At 43.8% G+C, this 13,864-nt stretch overlaps 1 protein-coding gene across 1 annotated transcript in view; it reads left to right on the forward strand.

Moving 5' to 3' along the window:
- LOC309701281 (ribonuclease inhibitor-like) overlaps positions 1 to 13,864 on the forward strand; it is a gene marked incomplete at its 5' end in the record, with an annotated part of 286,714 nt that overhangs the window by 252,208 nt on the left and 20,642 nt on the right. The gene's annotated exons all lie outside the window — the stretch shown is intronic.

Here is a 13,864-nt window from a genome sequence, read left to right on the forward strand (position 1 = left end):
AGGACCTGGAGAAGCTTATTCACGCTTTTGTGACCTCCAGGTTGGATTATTGTAACTCCTTGTACTATGGTCTTCCCTCTTCTCTTCTTCTTAAACTGCAAACAGTCCAAAATGCAGCAGCCCGCCTTTTGACTGGTACCAGGAAATTTTGCCATATTACCCCTGTCCTAGCTAGCCTGCATTGGCTGCCCATAAAGTACCGTATTCAATTTAAAATATTACTCCTTACTTTCAAAACTATTAATAAATTAGCGCCAAGTTATCTTAGTGAACTTCTCAAACCACATACTCCTGCTAGAACACTCAGATCTGCCACTCAACTACTTCTGACCCAACCCAGATCTCGACTGAAGTCCCGGGGTGACCGTGCGTTTGCTCTGGCTGCCCCGGTACTGTGGAATACCCTTCCTCTCGACCTCCGCGCATCTGATTCCATTGCACTGTTCAAATCACGATTAAAAACCCACTTATTCAATCTTGCCTTTCCCTCTAGTTAATATTTCTTTTATGATTTTATATCATGCACTTCTATGCTCATTTAAATTCTTGTTTGCTCTGTACCTGTTGCTTTCCTATGTATTAGTGACAGTTATCTGCTTGCATATTTAGTACTTGCTTTGGTCCTATTTCTATTATCCTCCTCCTATACTCTATTTTACTTGTTAAGCACCTTGGCATACCCTTGGTTTTTAAGTGTGCTTTATAAATAAAGTTTATTATTATATTATTATATTATCAGACTCTCAGCCAGGCTCCCCATAGCACTCCTTTTATTGTGGTTACATGAATATGCATAGGGTCATTAACATATAGCATCTCACATAGGTATACATGTGAACAAAGAATACTGTGTGTGTGTGTGTGTGTGTGTGTGTGTGTGTGTGGTACTGCTGATCAAAGGGTCATATAACATCCTTGGTCAGGAAGAGGGTAGACCCCCCTTCACCCTAGATGGTTCACCCTAGATAACATGGTGAGGAAGTCCAGCAGTTCATCTAAACAAAAAGCACTTAGACTAGAACAGACGTAGCTACGTTAATCCTGCCATAAAACAATAAGAGAAGGTACGACCTCTCTCGTGCTCCCAGGATGTGGGTGTGCATTCTAGTGTGGAATACACACCAAGCCCCTGCAGCCTGCTAAAGATCACACATCCTATCACTACACAATTGATTATACACCTCTAAGAATATATGGTTAAATATTTCCTAATACAAATGACAATAATAAAATCTAAACCCATCAGAAAGCGAGAGTTAAAACACTGAACAGTGTCCACTGAGCTTCTCATGCTATTCTCATGCTCAAAGAAGTTTAACAGGAAGGACGACTCGTCCATCAGGCGTCCAGCTGTCCGTGACCGTGTCCACAGCAGAGTGTGACCGAGGCTTCATGCTAACACGCACACATGAAGCTAATACCACCACGAGCAGCTGCTCAGTGGATTTGGAGGACAAATGTCTGCAGCTTCTCACAGGCAGTATGCAGAATGTGGATCTCCACAAAGACTGTGGAGAGCTCGTCCCACACTCTAAATCCAAACTTGTCTGCACAAAACTTCTCACACGTTCCCGTCACAAGTGTCTTCTAAGTGAAGCTACCAGGTTCAGGTCCAGCTTGTTTATCTGGAGCTGCAGGAGATGATCCATCCTCACAAAGCAACACAGCAGATATGCAAACACACAACACAACCAAAGGATTCTCTCTGCATGTCTGTGGCTGATGCTGCTGGAACGAAGCTGTTTGAAACCTTGTTGTTCTGCACTTTGGGACCAGAAGAGGAAACTGAAGCTCTGTGCAGAGGGTCCAATGGAAGCAGCCAAGCGCTGTAAGTGTCTGCTGTACAGGGATGCTGATTCAGCTGTGGCTCAGTTTCACAGTGTGACTCAATAAAAGCAGCAGGAAATCAAAGCTTGATGCTTTCATCAGTGTGGAAATAAGAAAGTTTCCTGTGACAGACGCTGGAGCTCTTTCACTCTCAGCTTCACAGTTTCAGCTTCAAACTTCTTCCAACATGTTTCTAACACGGCCACATTCCACCTTAATGGAGCTGATATCTTGTGCATCAGCACATTTTCTAAAGGCAGCGATCACATCTTTAGTTTTGGATGTTTAACTGCAGATTGTTTGTGTTTATAGCACATTAATTACAGCAGCAGCGTTGACCACAGTGCTGTACAAGAATCCAAAATAACTATTAAAATAACTCCTAATATTAATATCACACATCAAATATCAAATAACTCTCATGCTGTATTAAAAGCCAGTGAATACAAATGTGTTTTCAGAGCAGATTTACAGAGACTGACAGCAGGAGCTGGGGCTGTTCGATAGAACGATGTATATATGATGACCATATGAAAACGTCTATCGTTTCATATCACGCTCTTTGTTTCCTGCTTATGTGTTTGTGTTTTCCAGATAAAGCTTTCAAAATAAATCTGAAGATCCTGTTGAGAGTTTTCAAAATAAACACAATACATTACTGCGGTCGCTCGTTTATCGAGTTACGTTCTAAAAATAAGTCTCAGAATGAAGTAGCAGCTTTATGTTTTACAAGTATTATAGAAGTTTTAAGGCAGTTAAACCCTCACTGCACACTTTCTACACTTTTCTCAGACAGGCATGAACATTTTCACACTTTTCTCTCTTGTTTAAACAAAGTTCAAACCTTCATAGAAAAATAAGTTCATTATTAAAGAGTGAAAGCAAAGTGTTTCTGAAACGTGTCAAATCAGCCTTTGCTGGCATTAAATGAGCTTGGTTCTGTGTGAGGAGCACTCGTCCATGGCCTGGGCTCCTCGCTGTCAGGTAAAGTTTCATAAAGCTTTTGAGTTTTTCTGCAGATAATGTTGGTGTCCAGCACGATGTTCTTTTTCCTGCGGTCACTGAGCCACAAAGCCAAAGCTGACTCCATCCTTACGATGTTCTTGTTGTGGACAGTTACAACCTTTTTGCCTCCTTGTTGAAACTATGATGGTCAGCATCTTCCTCTGCCTTTGGCTGCTACCACAGGTGCAAAACGTCTCGTCATCATTGTTGTTTGTTGGGACAAAACGTACAAACATACAGTGCAGCACTGCAGAGTCACACTGCTGTAAATTTGAACACATTCTGTACTGTACAGGAGACACGGCACGAGATTGGCTGACAATGGTCTACAGCCAATCAGGACGCAGAACACAATGCGCTGTAAAAAACAAAAACATGCAAAATTGCACAAAAAAGATCAGCGAAACAGCGAGGCCGCCAAAGGTGAACTGTGTTACAGCGAGGGACCAGCGTATATGTGGTTGTTGGGACGATAAATGTCTTTGAGCTTGTGTCAGAAGACGAGCTGCAGCTTTCTGGACCAGCTGCAGTCTTGCCAGGCAGGTCCCACTAACTCCAACATATAAGGAGTTACAATAATCCAGCTGGGACGTCATGAAAACGTGGATCGCCCGTTCAAGGTTTTTAAAAGATATAAATGATCTCACCTTAGATAAAAGCCTCAGTTTGAAGAAAGACCGCTGTACAACTGAGCTCAGCTGTTTTTCAAATTGCCGTCAAATATAAGCCCCAAATGTAATAATGCGATTTAATAAAAGAGCTGAACCAGTCTAATAGAGCGCCCTTGATGCCGCCATGCTCCAATGGTGAGGTCAAGATGCTGTGGTCAAGGCAGCGGTCAGATCCAAAAGCACAGCTGAGTCTCCTGATCAGTGGCTGATAAAAGATCATTAAGAACTTTTCAAAGTGCAGTTTCAGTGCTGTGAAGAGCTTTAAAACCAGACTGAAACCTTTACAACAGATTGCAGCTGAACAAATATAATCTTTTACAAAATCTTCGACAGGAAGGGAAGCTTTGAAATAGGCCTGAAATTTGAGCGGACAGAGGATCCAGATCAGGTTTTTAGTACAGGCTGTACAACAGCATGTTTCAAACAGGCTGTACAACACCTGAACTAAGACTGCTGTTAAAAATCGCTAAGATGTCGGAACCAACAACCTTTAAAATCTTTTTAAACACGTGTTGGAACAACATCATTTGGACAAGATGATGTCTTTATAGCATCACATCGTTCCTCCACCTGATCAAACCACACAGGCTCAAACTGATCAAAAACAGCTGAGCAGGTGAATATTTTAGCCCCGGTGCGATCTCGGGCGAGAGTATCGATGATGGCCAAAGGGCAGCGTCCAGCTCTACGGCCGCTGAAGAGCAGACTCAACAGACGCGCGTGATGTGGATCCTACTGCTCTAAAACTGGAGCTTCTTCAATCCATTAAAGAGGACATTAGTACGCTGTTAAAAGAAGAAGTCAGAAATGCATTGAAAGAAGATTTTGACAATATAAGGGCTGACGTGCAAGGACTGAGAAATGAGATCGCTAACAGCATGGCGGCGACGTGCGGCGAAGTTGATGGAGTAAAGGTTACAGTGAAAGAAGCTGAGGATGGGCTGTCAATGTGGAGCGATGAGGTGACCACCCTGCAGTCTACAGTAGCGAGTATGAAGGAGGAGCTGTCTGACCTGAAGGATAAATGTGATGAAGGCAGGAAGCGAAGAGCTAACATCCACATCATAGGGATCCCAGAGGGCCTGGACTCGAGCTCCTCCACGGCCGTATCCGTGCTACTACGTGAAGTGCTGGGTATGGATAAAGACGTTATTGTCGACCGCTCACACAGGAGCCCTATCCTGAGAAAGCCAGCTGGTAACCCGCACGCCGTCATAGCCGAGCGTCACTACTACCAGGATTGTGTGGCTACGCCGTGCCAGGGCCCAAGCCCCGCTTGAGTTTAACGGACAACCTATTGCAATATTACGACTGGGCGATATGACCCAAAGTTCATATCTCGATATTCTTTAGCTGGATGGCGATATACGATATATATCTCGATATTTTTAAAGCCAGAAAGTTCGAACAAAAAGAGAGTTCTTAGTCAAAGCTGTGTCCCAAATCTCACACAGGCACATTTATTAACATACAGCGTAGATGTACATGAAACAATTACTCAGAAATAAATGATCAGCATTTATTAAATAATAATGCTCCATAAATAAAAGAAAACTGTTGTGTTTGTGCATAACAAAAAGCTCACAATCGTGCAGTCAAAATGTAAACAGACGCTGAGCATAATAACAAGCAGCTGCTCTGTTCCCAGGTTCTACTGCGTGACTGACAGCCTGGAGTTTGAAACCCTCTTTGTAACCGTGTCTCTTACAGGTGCCATTTATGGTCCTTATACACACTCAATACAGTAATATTACGTTGAAGCAGAGTACGTATCACTCCGCGAGGCTCCTCGTAGCTGTAATGCTCCAACAATCCATCAAGCGGTGCAGCCTCGTAGCTGAGCAAAGTCGTACCAAAACATCTTTTGAAAGGTTTCTGAGCGCCGTGTAGCACATAAAATCGGTTCGAGGTCAGTAAGCACAACCAGAATTCATCCATAAGCCGCACTGTCGATTTATGAGAAAATTACAGGATTTTAAGTGCAGAAAATATAGTTTATGGTTTTCCTTTGATCTTAGCAAATATCTACGCCTCTAATTGGGACGATCACAGATTTTTCACTAATGTCTTTGCGCGGCTCCCCAATATGTCATCACACAATATCATCTTTGAGGGAGACCTAAACTGCTCATTATCTGCTATGGACCACAGTTCACACAAAAGTACACTTAGTCCAAAGTCATCATGCGTCATTCAGAGCTTTCTTGATAATTATGGGCTGGCTGATGTATGGAGATTTCATAATCCTGCTTCACATCAATACTCTTTTTTTTCTAATGTCCATAAAACATATATTTGTATAGAAAAACATCTCCCTTTAGTTACAGAATGTGATTATAAGACTCTGGTGATTTCTCCTCTTGTTTTTTCAATGTGTATTCCTGATGCCTGCTCCAACTATCAGCCATGGAGATTCAACTCAGTGTTGTTAGCAGATGAAGAGTTTGTCAGTTACAAAAGGTCTCAAAGACATTTTTTTTTCTATCAATCAGACCCCAGAGATGTCATCATCAGTCATTTGGGAATCTCTAAAAGCATCTGAGAGGCCAAATAATTTCATTTTGTGCCAAACAAAGTGCAACACTGAAAGAACATCATCCATAAATATTGAGTAAGAACTGGACTCTCATACAGCGAGACTCAAATGCCTTTAAACATCAGCTTATCCTGCTGATCCAAGTCCAACACTGAGTTTGTAAAAACATGTTTGTCAATCATTTTGTTTGGTTTCTGAGGAAAATGATTCAATAAGTTGCTGCTAATACACAACATTTCATCATATTTCCTCATAACCCTCTTTTGTCTGACCATTTGATCCCATTTGAATTTGCAATAAAGGATCCACAGAGTTTGGTGACAATAATGACAGTAGATGTTTGTGTGAAAGTGCTGGAAGCAAATGAGTGTGTGATGTTCTTTCAGTGTTGCACTTTGTAGACGCTCCCTGAGCACTGGTCTCACAGCCAGCTGCACATAGAGACCAGTGTTGTTAGTCCAGGTCAGAAGATGACTTGTTGGAATGAAAATGAGCTTGTAGTTTGTCTGCTTTAATAATGTGACTGGAAAAAGGTGTTGGACTTCAAATATGTCCATTTCTGTCACACTTCACCTTTATAAGTGAAGCCATGTGGTTCCTGGAAGGAAAAACACGACTTTTTCAAGTCTTTGTCCTGTTTTTATGAGAAATGTACGACTTTAATGTGAAACATTCAGAGTTTTTTCTCTTGTTGTGTTTGTTTGAAGCTGCTTCCTGTTGGCTTCAGCTGTTTGGAGTTTCCATTTTCTAAACTTCTACATTCTGAACCTTCTTCAGCTCTGAACAGATGATGAAACACTGAATGATTTCAAGCACTTTGTCTAATAAACTTACATCTTTCATTCTTTATACAGATTTATGGACTGTGGTTTGTCAGAGATCAGCTGTGATTATCTGGCAGCAGCACTGAAGTCCAACCCCTCCCATCTGAGACAGCTGGACCTGAGCTCCAACTACAAGCTGCAGGATCCAGGAGTGAAGCATCTGTGTGGTTTCCTGGAGAGTCCAGGATGTAAACTTGAAACTCTGAGGTCAGTCAGCATGTTTTAGTTGTGCTGAGATGAATATGATGTGAAAGTTGTGCTGACACTAAACTGCAGACATCAGGCTGATATTATACTGATCCACACTGAGGATCTTCATGGTAAAGTCTGTTTTCTTCTTCTCTGGTTTAGTCCATTGACTGCAGCAGAACAATGTTCACATTTCAAACAGTGATACTCAACGTATGGCCCGCGGCCCACACGCGGCCTGCCCACCTTTCCTGATTCAGAGAGAGGGGACCCTGATTAACTGTGTAGCTTCTTCCTCACAGTTCTAAGTATCAGACACAACAATGAATAATCCACAGCTGACTGTCTTTAGCAGGTCAAAGGTCACGGCACACAGCAGACAGTCAGAAATATTCTAACTCTGATCATTTATCAGTTGTGACACTGTGAGACTTGATCAGAGGTGTGATCATCACAGCAGAGGCCTTTGTGTCAAAGTCACTGAGGATCAAAAAGAAACACATGAAGCAGATTTCACGGCACACAGCACTCTGTGAAACAGTTTGGAGCAGGAATTCTTGCACATTTACAAACTAACACTGCTGCACGGCATGCTGGGTAATGCTAGCTGCTCAGGTATGGGCGTGCTAACAGCTGTGAGGCTCCGTGGCTGCAGAACACTGAAGAAGAGAAAAGAGAGGTGGAGGATGAAGAAAAGAGGCAGAGATGAAGCAGACGTTTAGTTCCAGAGAGAAGCTGTGTCTGTGTGGGCGGGGCTCAGACAGCTCCGCCCACTCAGTTTGTTCCCTCCTGATTCATCTGCATGTGTTCTGCTTCACACTGCTCACCTCCACCAAAGACTTCACAAACATCTTCTTTCTTTGAGTCCAGTTTGTCCCACAAACACTTCCAAATCTCCTCCTCTGAGATTCTGCAGCTTCTTGCAGTGTGACTCAGCTGACTTCTGACAGACCACAGACCGGCACAGCATCCACATGTGTCTCCTTTCAAACAGGCTCTTGATGTTTCCTCCCACATCATTCTGGCCTCTCAGTCTCCTTTGTTCTCCAGCTCTGTAGCTCCAGCTGGTGAAGCTTCAGTTTTCCATGTTGGTAACAGTAAACTACAGCCTCTGCTGTCAGCTGGGTAACTAAACAGAGCTGCAGCACGTCTCTGCGGTGGTGCTACATCCAGCCTGCAGACGGCCGTCTACATGTTGTAGTGGTTTACAGTCACCAGGGGGCGCTGTCCCAGCCATGCAGGCAGTGGGCTGCTCTGCTTGTGCTGTTGTTGGTGAAGCTGAAGTGAAAGCGAGAGTTAAAACCCTGAACAGTGTCCACTGAGCTTCTCATGCTATTCTCATGCTCAAAGAAGTTTAACAGGAAGGACGACTCGTCCATCAGGCGTCCAGCTGTCCGTGACCGTGTCCACAGCAGAGTGTGACTGAGGCTTCATGCTAACACGCACACATGAAGCTAATACCACCACGAGCAGCTGCTCAGTGGATTTGGAGGACAAATGTCTGCAGCTTCTCACAGGCAGTATGCAGAATGTGGATCTCCACAAAGACTGTGGAGAGCTCGTCCCACACTCTAAATCCAAACTTGTCTGCACAAAACTTCTCACACGTTCCCGTCACAAGTGTCTTCTAAGTGAAGCTACCAGGTTCAGGTCCAGCTTGTTTATCTGGAGCTGCAGGAGATGATCCATCCTCACAAAGCAACACAGCAGATATGCAAACACACAACACAACCAAAGGATTCTCTCTGCATGTCTGTGGCTGATGCTGCTGGAACGAAGCTGTTTGAAACCTTGTTGTTCTGCACTTTGGGACCAGAAGAGGAAACTGAAGCTCTGTGCAGAGGGTCCAATGGAAGCAGCCAAGCGCTGTAAGTGTCTGCTGTACAGGGATGCTGGTTCAGCTGTGGCTCAGTTTCACAGTGTGACTCAATAAAAGCAGCAGGAAATCAAAGCTTGATGCTTTCATCAGTGTGGAAATAAGAAAGTTTCCTGTGACAGACGCTGGAGCTCTTTCACTCTCAGCTTCACAGTTTCAGCTTCAAACTTCTTCCAACATGTTTCTAACACGGCCACATTCCACCTTAATGGAGCTGATATCTTGTGCATCAGCACATTTTCTAAAGGCAGCGATCACATCTTTAGTTTTGGATGTTTAACTGCAGATTGTTTATGTGTTTATAGCACATTAATTACAGCAGCAGCGTTGACCACAGTGCTGTACAAGAATCCAAAATAACTATTAAAATAACTCCTAATATTAATATCACACATCAAATATCAAATAACTCTCATGCTGTATTAAAAGCCAGTGAATACAAATGTGTTTTAAGAGCAGATTTACAGAGACTGACAGCAGGAGCTGGGGCTGTTCGATAGAACGATGTATATATGATGACCATATGAAAACGTCTATCGTTTCATATCACGCTCTTTGTTTCCTGCTTATGTGTTTGTGTTTTCCAGATAAAGCTTTCAAAATAAATCTGAAGATCCTGTTGAGAGTTTTCAAAATAAACACAATACAGTACTGCGGTCGCTCGTTTATCGAGTTACGTTCTAAAAATAAGTCTCAGAATGAAGTAGCAGCTTTATGTTTTACAAGTATTATAGAAGTTTTAAGGCAGTTAAACCCTCACTGCACACTTTCTACACTTTTCTCAGACAGGCATGAACATTTTCACACTTTTCTCTCTTGTTTAAACAAAGTTCAAACCTTCATAGAAAAATAAGTTCATTATTAAAGAGTGAAAGCAAAGTGTTTCTGAAATGTGTCAAATCAGCCTTTGCTGGCATTAAATGAGCTTCTGTGTGAGGAGCACTCGTCCATGGCCTGGGCTCCTCGCTGTCAGGTAAAGTTTCATAAAGCTTTTGAGTTTTTCTGCAGATAATGTTGGTGTCCAGCACGATGTTCTTTTTCCTGCGGTCACTGAGCCACAAAGCCAAAGCTGACTCCATCCTTACGATGTTCTTGTTGTGGACAGTTACAACCTTTTTGCCTCCTTGTTGAAACTATGATGGTCAGCATCTTCCTCTGCCTTTGGCTGCTACCACAGGTGCAAAACGTCTCGTCATCATTGTTGTTTGTTGGGACAAAACGTACAAACATACAGTGCAGCACTGCAGAGTCACACTGCTGTAAATTTGAACACATTCTGTACTGTACAGGAGACACGGCACGAGATTTGCTGACAATGGTCTACAGCCAATCAGGACGCAGAACACAACGCGCTGTAAAAAACAAAAGCATGCAAAATTGCACAAAAAAGATCAGCGAAACAGCGAGGCCGCGAAAGGTGAACTGTGTTACAGTGAGGGACCAGCGTATATGTGGTTGTTGGGACGATAAATGTCTTTGAGCTTGTGTCAGAAGACGAGCTGCAGCTTTCTGGACCAGCTGCAGTCTTGCCAGGCAGGTCCCACTAACTCCAACATATAAGGAGTTACAATAATCCAGCTGGGGCGTCATGAAAACGTGGATCGCCCGTTCAAGGTTTTTAAAAGATATAAATGATCTCACCTTAGATAAAAGCCTCAGTTTGAAGAAAGACCGCTGTACAACTGAGCTCAGCTGTTTTTCAAATTGCCGTCAAATATAAGCCCCAAATGTAATAATGCGATTTAATAAAAGAGCTGAACCAGTCTAATAGAGCGCCCTTGATGCCGCCATGCTCCAATGGTGAGGTCAAGATGCTGTGGTCAAGGCAGCAGTCAGATCCAAAAGCACAACGGAGTCTCCTGATCAGTGGCTGATAAAAGATCATTAAGAACTTTCCAAAGTGCAGTTTCAGTGCTGTGAAGAGCTTTAAAACCAGACTGAAACCTTTACAACAGATTGCAGCTGAACAAATATAATCTTTTACAAAATCTTCGACAGGAAGGGAAGCTTTGAAATAGGCCTGAAGTTTGAGCAGACAGAGGATCCAGATCAGGTTTTTAGTACAGGCTGTACAACAGCATGTTTAAAACAGGCTGTACAACACCTGAACTAAGACTGCTGTTAAAAATCGCTAAGATGTCGGAACCAACAACCTTTAAAATCTTTTTAAACACGTGTTGGAACAACATCATTTGGACAAGATGATGTCTTTATAGCATCACATCGTTCCTCCACCTGATCAAACCACACAGGCTCAAACTGATCAAAAACAGCTGAGCAGGTGAATATTTTAGCCCCGGTGCGATCTCGGGCGAGAGTATCGATGATGGCCAAAGGGCAGCGTCCAGCTCTACGGCCGCTGAAGAGCAGACTCAACAGACGCGCGTGATGTGGATCCTACTGCTCTAAAATTGGAGCTTCTTCAATCCATTAAAGAGGACATTAGTACGCTGTTAAAAGAAGAAGTCAGAAATGCATTGAAAGAAGATTTTGACAATATAAGGGCTGACGTGCAAGGACTGAGAAATGAGATCGCTAACAGCATGGCGGCGACGTGCGGCGAAGTTGATGGAGTAAAGGTTACAGTGAAAGAAGCTGAGGATGGGCTGTCAATGTGGAGCGATGAGGTGACCACCCTGCAGTCTACAGTAGAGAGTATGAAGGAGGAGCTGTCTGACCTGAAGGATAAATGTGATGAAGGCAGGAAGCGGAGAGCTAACATCCACATCATAGGGATCCCAGAGGGCCTGGACTCGAGCTCCTCCACGGCCGTATCCGTGCTACTACGTGAAGTGCTGGGTATGGATAAAGACGTTATTGTCGACCGCTCACACAGGAGCCCTATCCTGAGAAAGCCAGCTGGTAACCCGCACGCCGTCATAGCCGAGCGTCACTACTACCAGGATTGTGTGGCTACGCCGTGCCAGGGCCCAAGCCCCGCTTGAGTTTAACGGACAACCTATTGCAATATTACGACTGGGCGATATGACCCAAAGTTCATATCTCGATATTCTTTAGCTGGATGGCGATATACGATATATATCTCGATATTTTGAGCTTGTAGTTTGTCTGCTTTAATAATGTGACTGGAAAAAGGTGTTGGACTTCAAATATGTCCATTTCTTTCACACTTCACCTTTAAAAGTGAAGCCATGTGGTTCCTGGAAGGAAAAACACGACTTTTTCAAGTCTTTGTCCTGTTTTTATGAGAAATGTACGACTTTGATGTGAAACATTCAGAGTTTTTTCTCTTGTTGTGTTTGTTTGAAGCTGCTTCCTGTTGGCTTCAGCTGTTTGGAGTTTCCATTTTCTAAACTTCTACATTCTGAACCTTCTTCAGCTCTGAACAGATGATGAAACACTGAATGATTTCAAGCACTTTGTCTAATAAACTTACATCTTTCATTCTTTATACAGATTGAAGAGCTGTGGTTTGTCAGAGATCAGCTGTGATTATCTGGCAGCAGCACTGAAGTCCAACCCCTCCCATCTGAGAGAGCTGGACCTGAGCTCCAACAACAACCTGCAGGATCCAGGAGTGAAGCATCTGTGTGGTTTCCTGGAGAGTCCAGGATGTAAACTTGAAACTCTGAGGTCAGTCAGCATGTTTTAGTTGTGCTGAGATGAATATGATGTGAAAGTTGTGCTGACACTAAACTGCAGACATCAGGCTGATATTATACTGATCCACACTGAGGATCTTCATGGTAAAGTCTGTTTTCTTCTTCTCTGGTTTAGTCCATTGACTGCAGCAGAACAATGTTCACATTTCAAACAGTGATACTCAACGTATGGCCCGCGGCCCACACGCGGCCTGCCCACCTTTACTGATTCAGAGAGCTGTGTTTGTGTGGGCGGGGCTCAGACAGCTCCGCCCACTCAGTTTGTTCCCTCCTGATTCATCTGCATGTGTTCTGCTTCACACTGCTCACCTCCACCAAAGACTTCACAAACATCTTCTTTCTTTGAGTCCAGTTTGTCCCACAAACACTTCCAAATCTCCTCCTCTGAGATTCTGCAGCTTCTTGCAGTGTGACTCAGCTGACTTCTGACAGACCACAGACTGGCACAGCATCCACATGTGTCTCCTTTCAAACAGGCTCTTGATGTTTCCTCCCACATCATTCTGGCCTCTCAGTCTCCTTTGTTCTCCAGCTCTGTAGCTCCATCTGATGAAGCTTCAGTTTTCCATGTTGGTAACAGTAAACTACAGCCTCTGCTGTCAGCTGGGTAACTAAACAGAGCTGCAGCACGTCTCTGCGGTGGTGCTACATCCAGCCTGCAGACGGCCGTCTACATGTTGTAGTGGTTTACACTCACACGACGTGCGGCGAAGTTGATGGAGTAAAGGTTAGAGTGAAAGAAGCTGAGGATGGGGTGTCAATGTGGAGCGATGAGGTGACCACCCTGCAGTCTACAGTAGAGAGTATGAAGGAGGAGCTGTCTGACCTGAAGGATAAATGTGATGAAGGCAGGAAGCGGAGAGCTAACATCCACATCATAGGGATCCCAAAGGGCCTGGACTCGAGCTCCTCCACGGCCGTATCCGTGCTACTACGTGAAGTGCTGGGTATGGATAAAGACGTTATTGTCGACCGCTCACACAGGAGCCCTATCCTGAGAAAGCCAGCTGGTAACCCGCACGCCGTCATAGCCGAGCGTCACTACTACCAGGATTGTGTGGCTACGCCGTGCCAGGGCCAAAGCCCCGCTTGAGTTTAACGGACAACCTATTGCAATATTACGACTGGGCGATATGACCCAAAGTTCATATCTCGATATTCTTTAGCTGGGTGGCGATATACGATATATATCTCGATATTTTTAAAGCCAGAAAGTACGAACAAAAAGAGAGTTCTTAGTCAAAGCTGTGTCCCAAATCTCACACAGGCACATTTATTAACATACAGCGTAGATGTACATGAAACAGTTACTC

This window comes from Aulonocara stuartgranti (genome assembly GCF_965226115.1).
Source record: "Aulonocara stuartgranti genome assembly, chromosome: 23".
In the NCBI taxonomy this organism is placed as follows: domain Eukaryota; kingdom Metazoa; phylum Chordata; class Actinopteri; order Cichliformes; family Cichlidae; genus Aulonocara; species Aulonocara stuartgranti.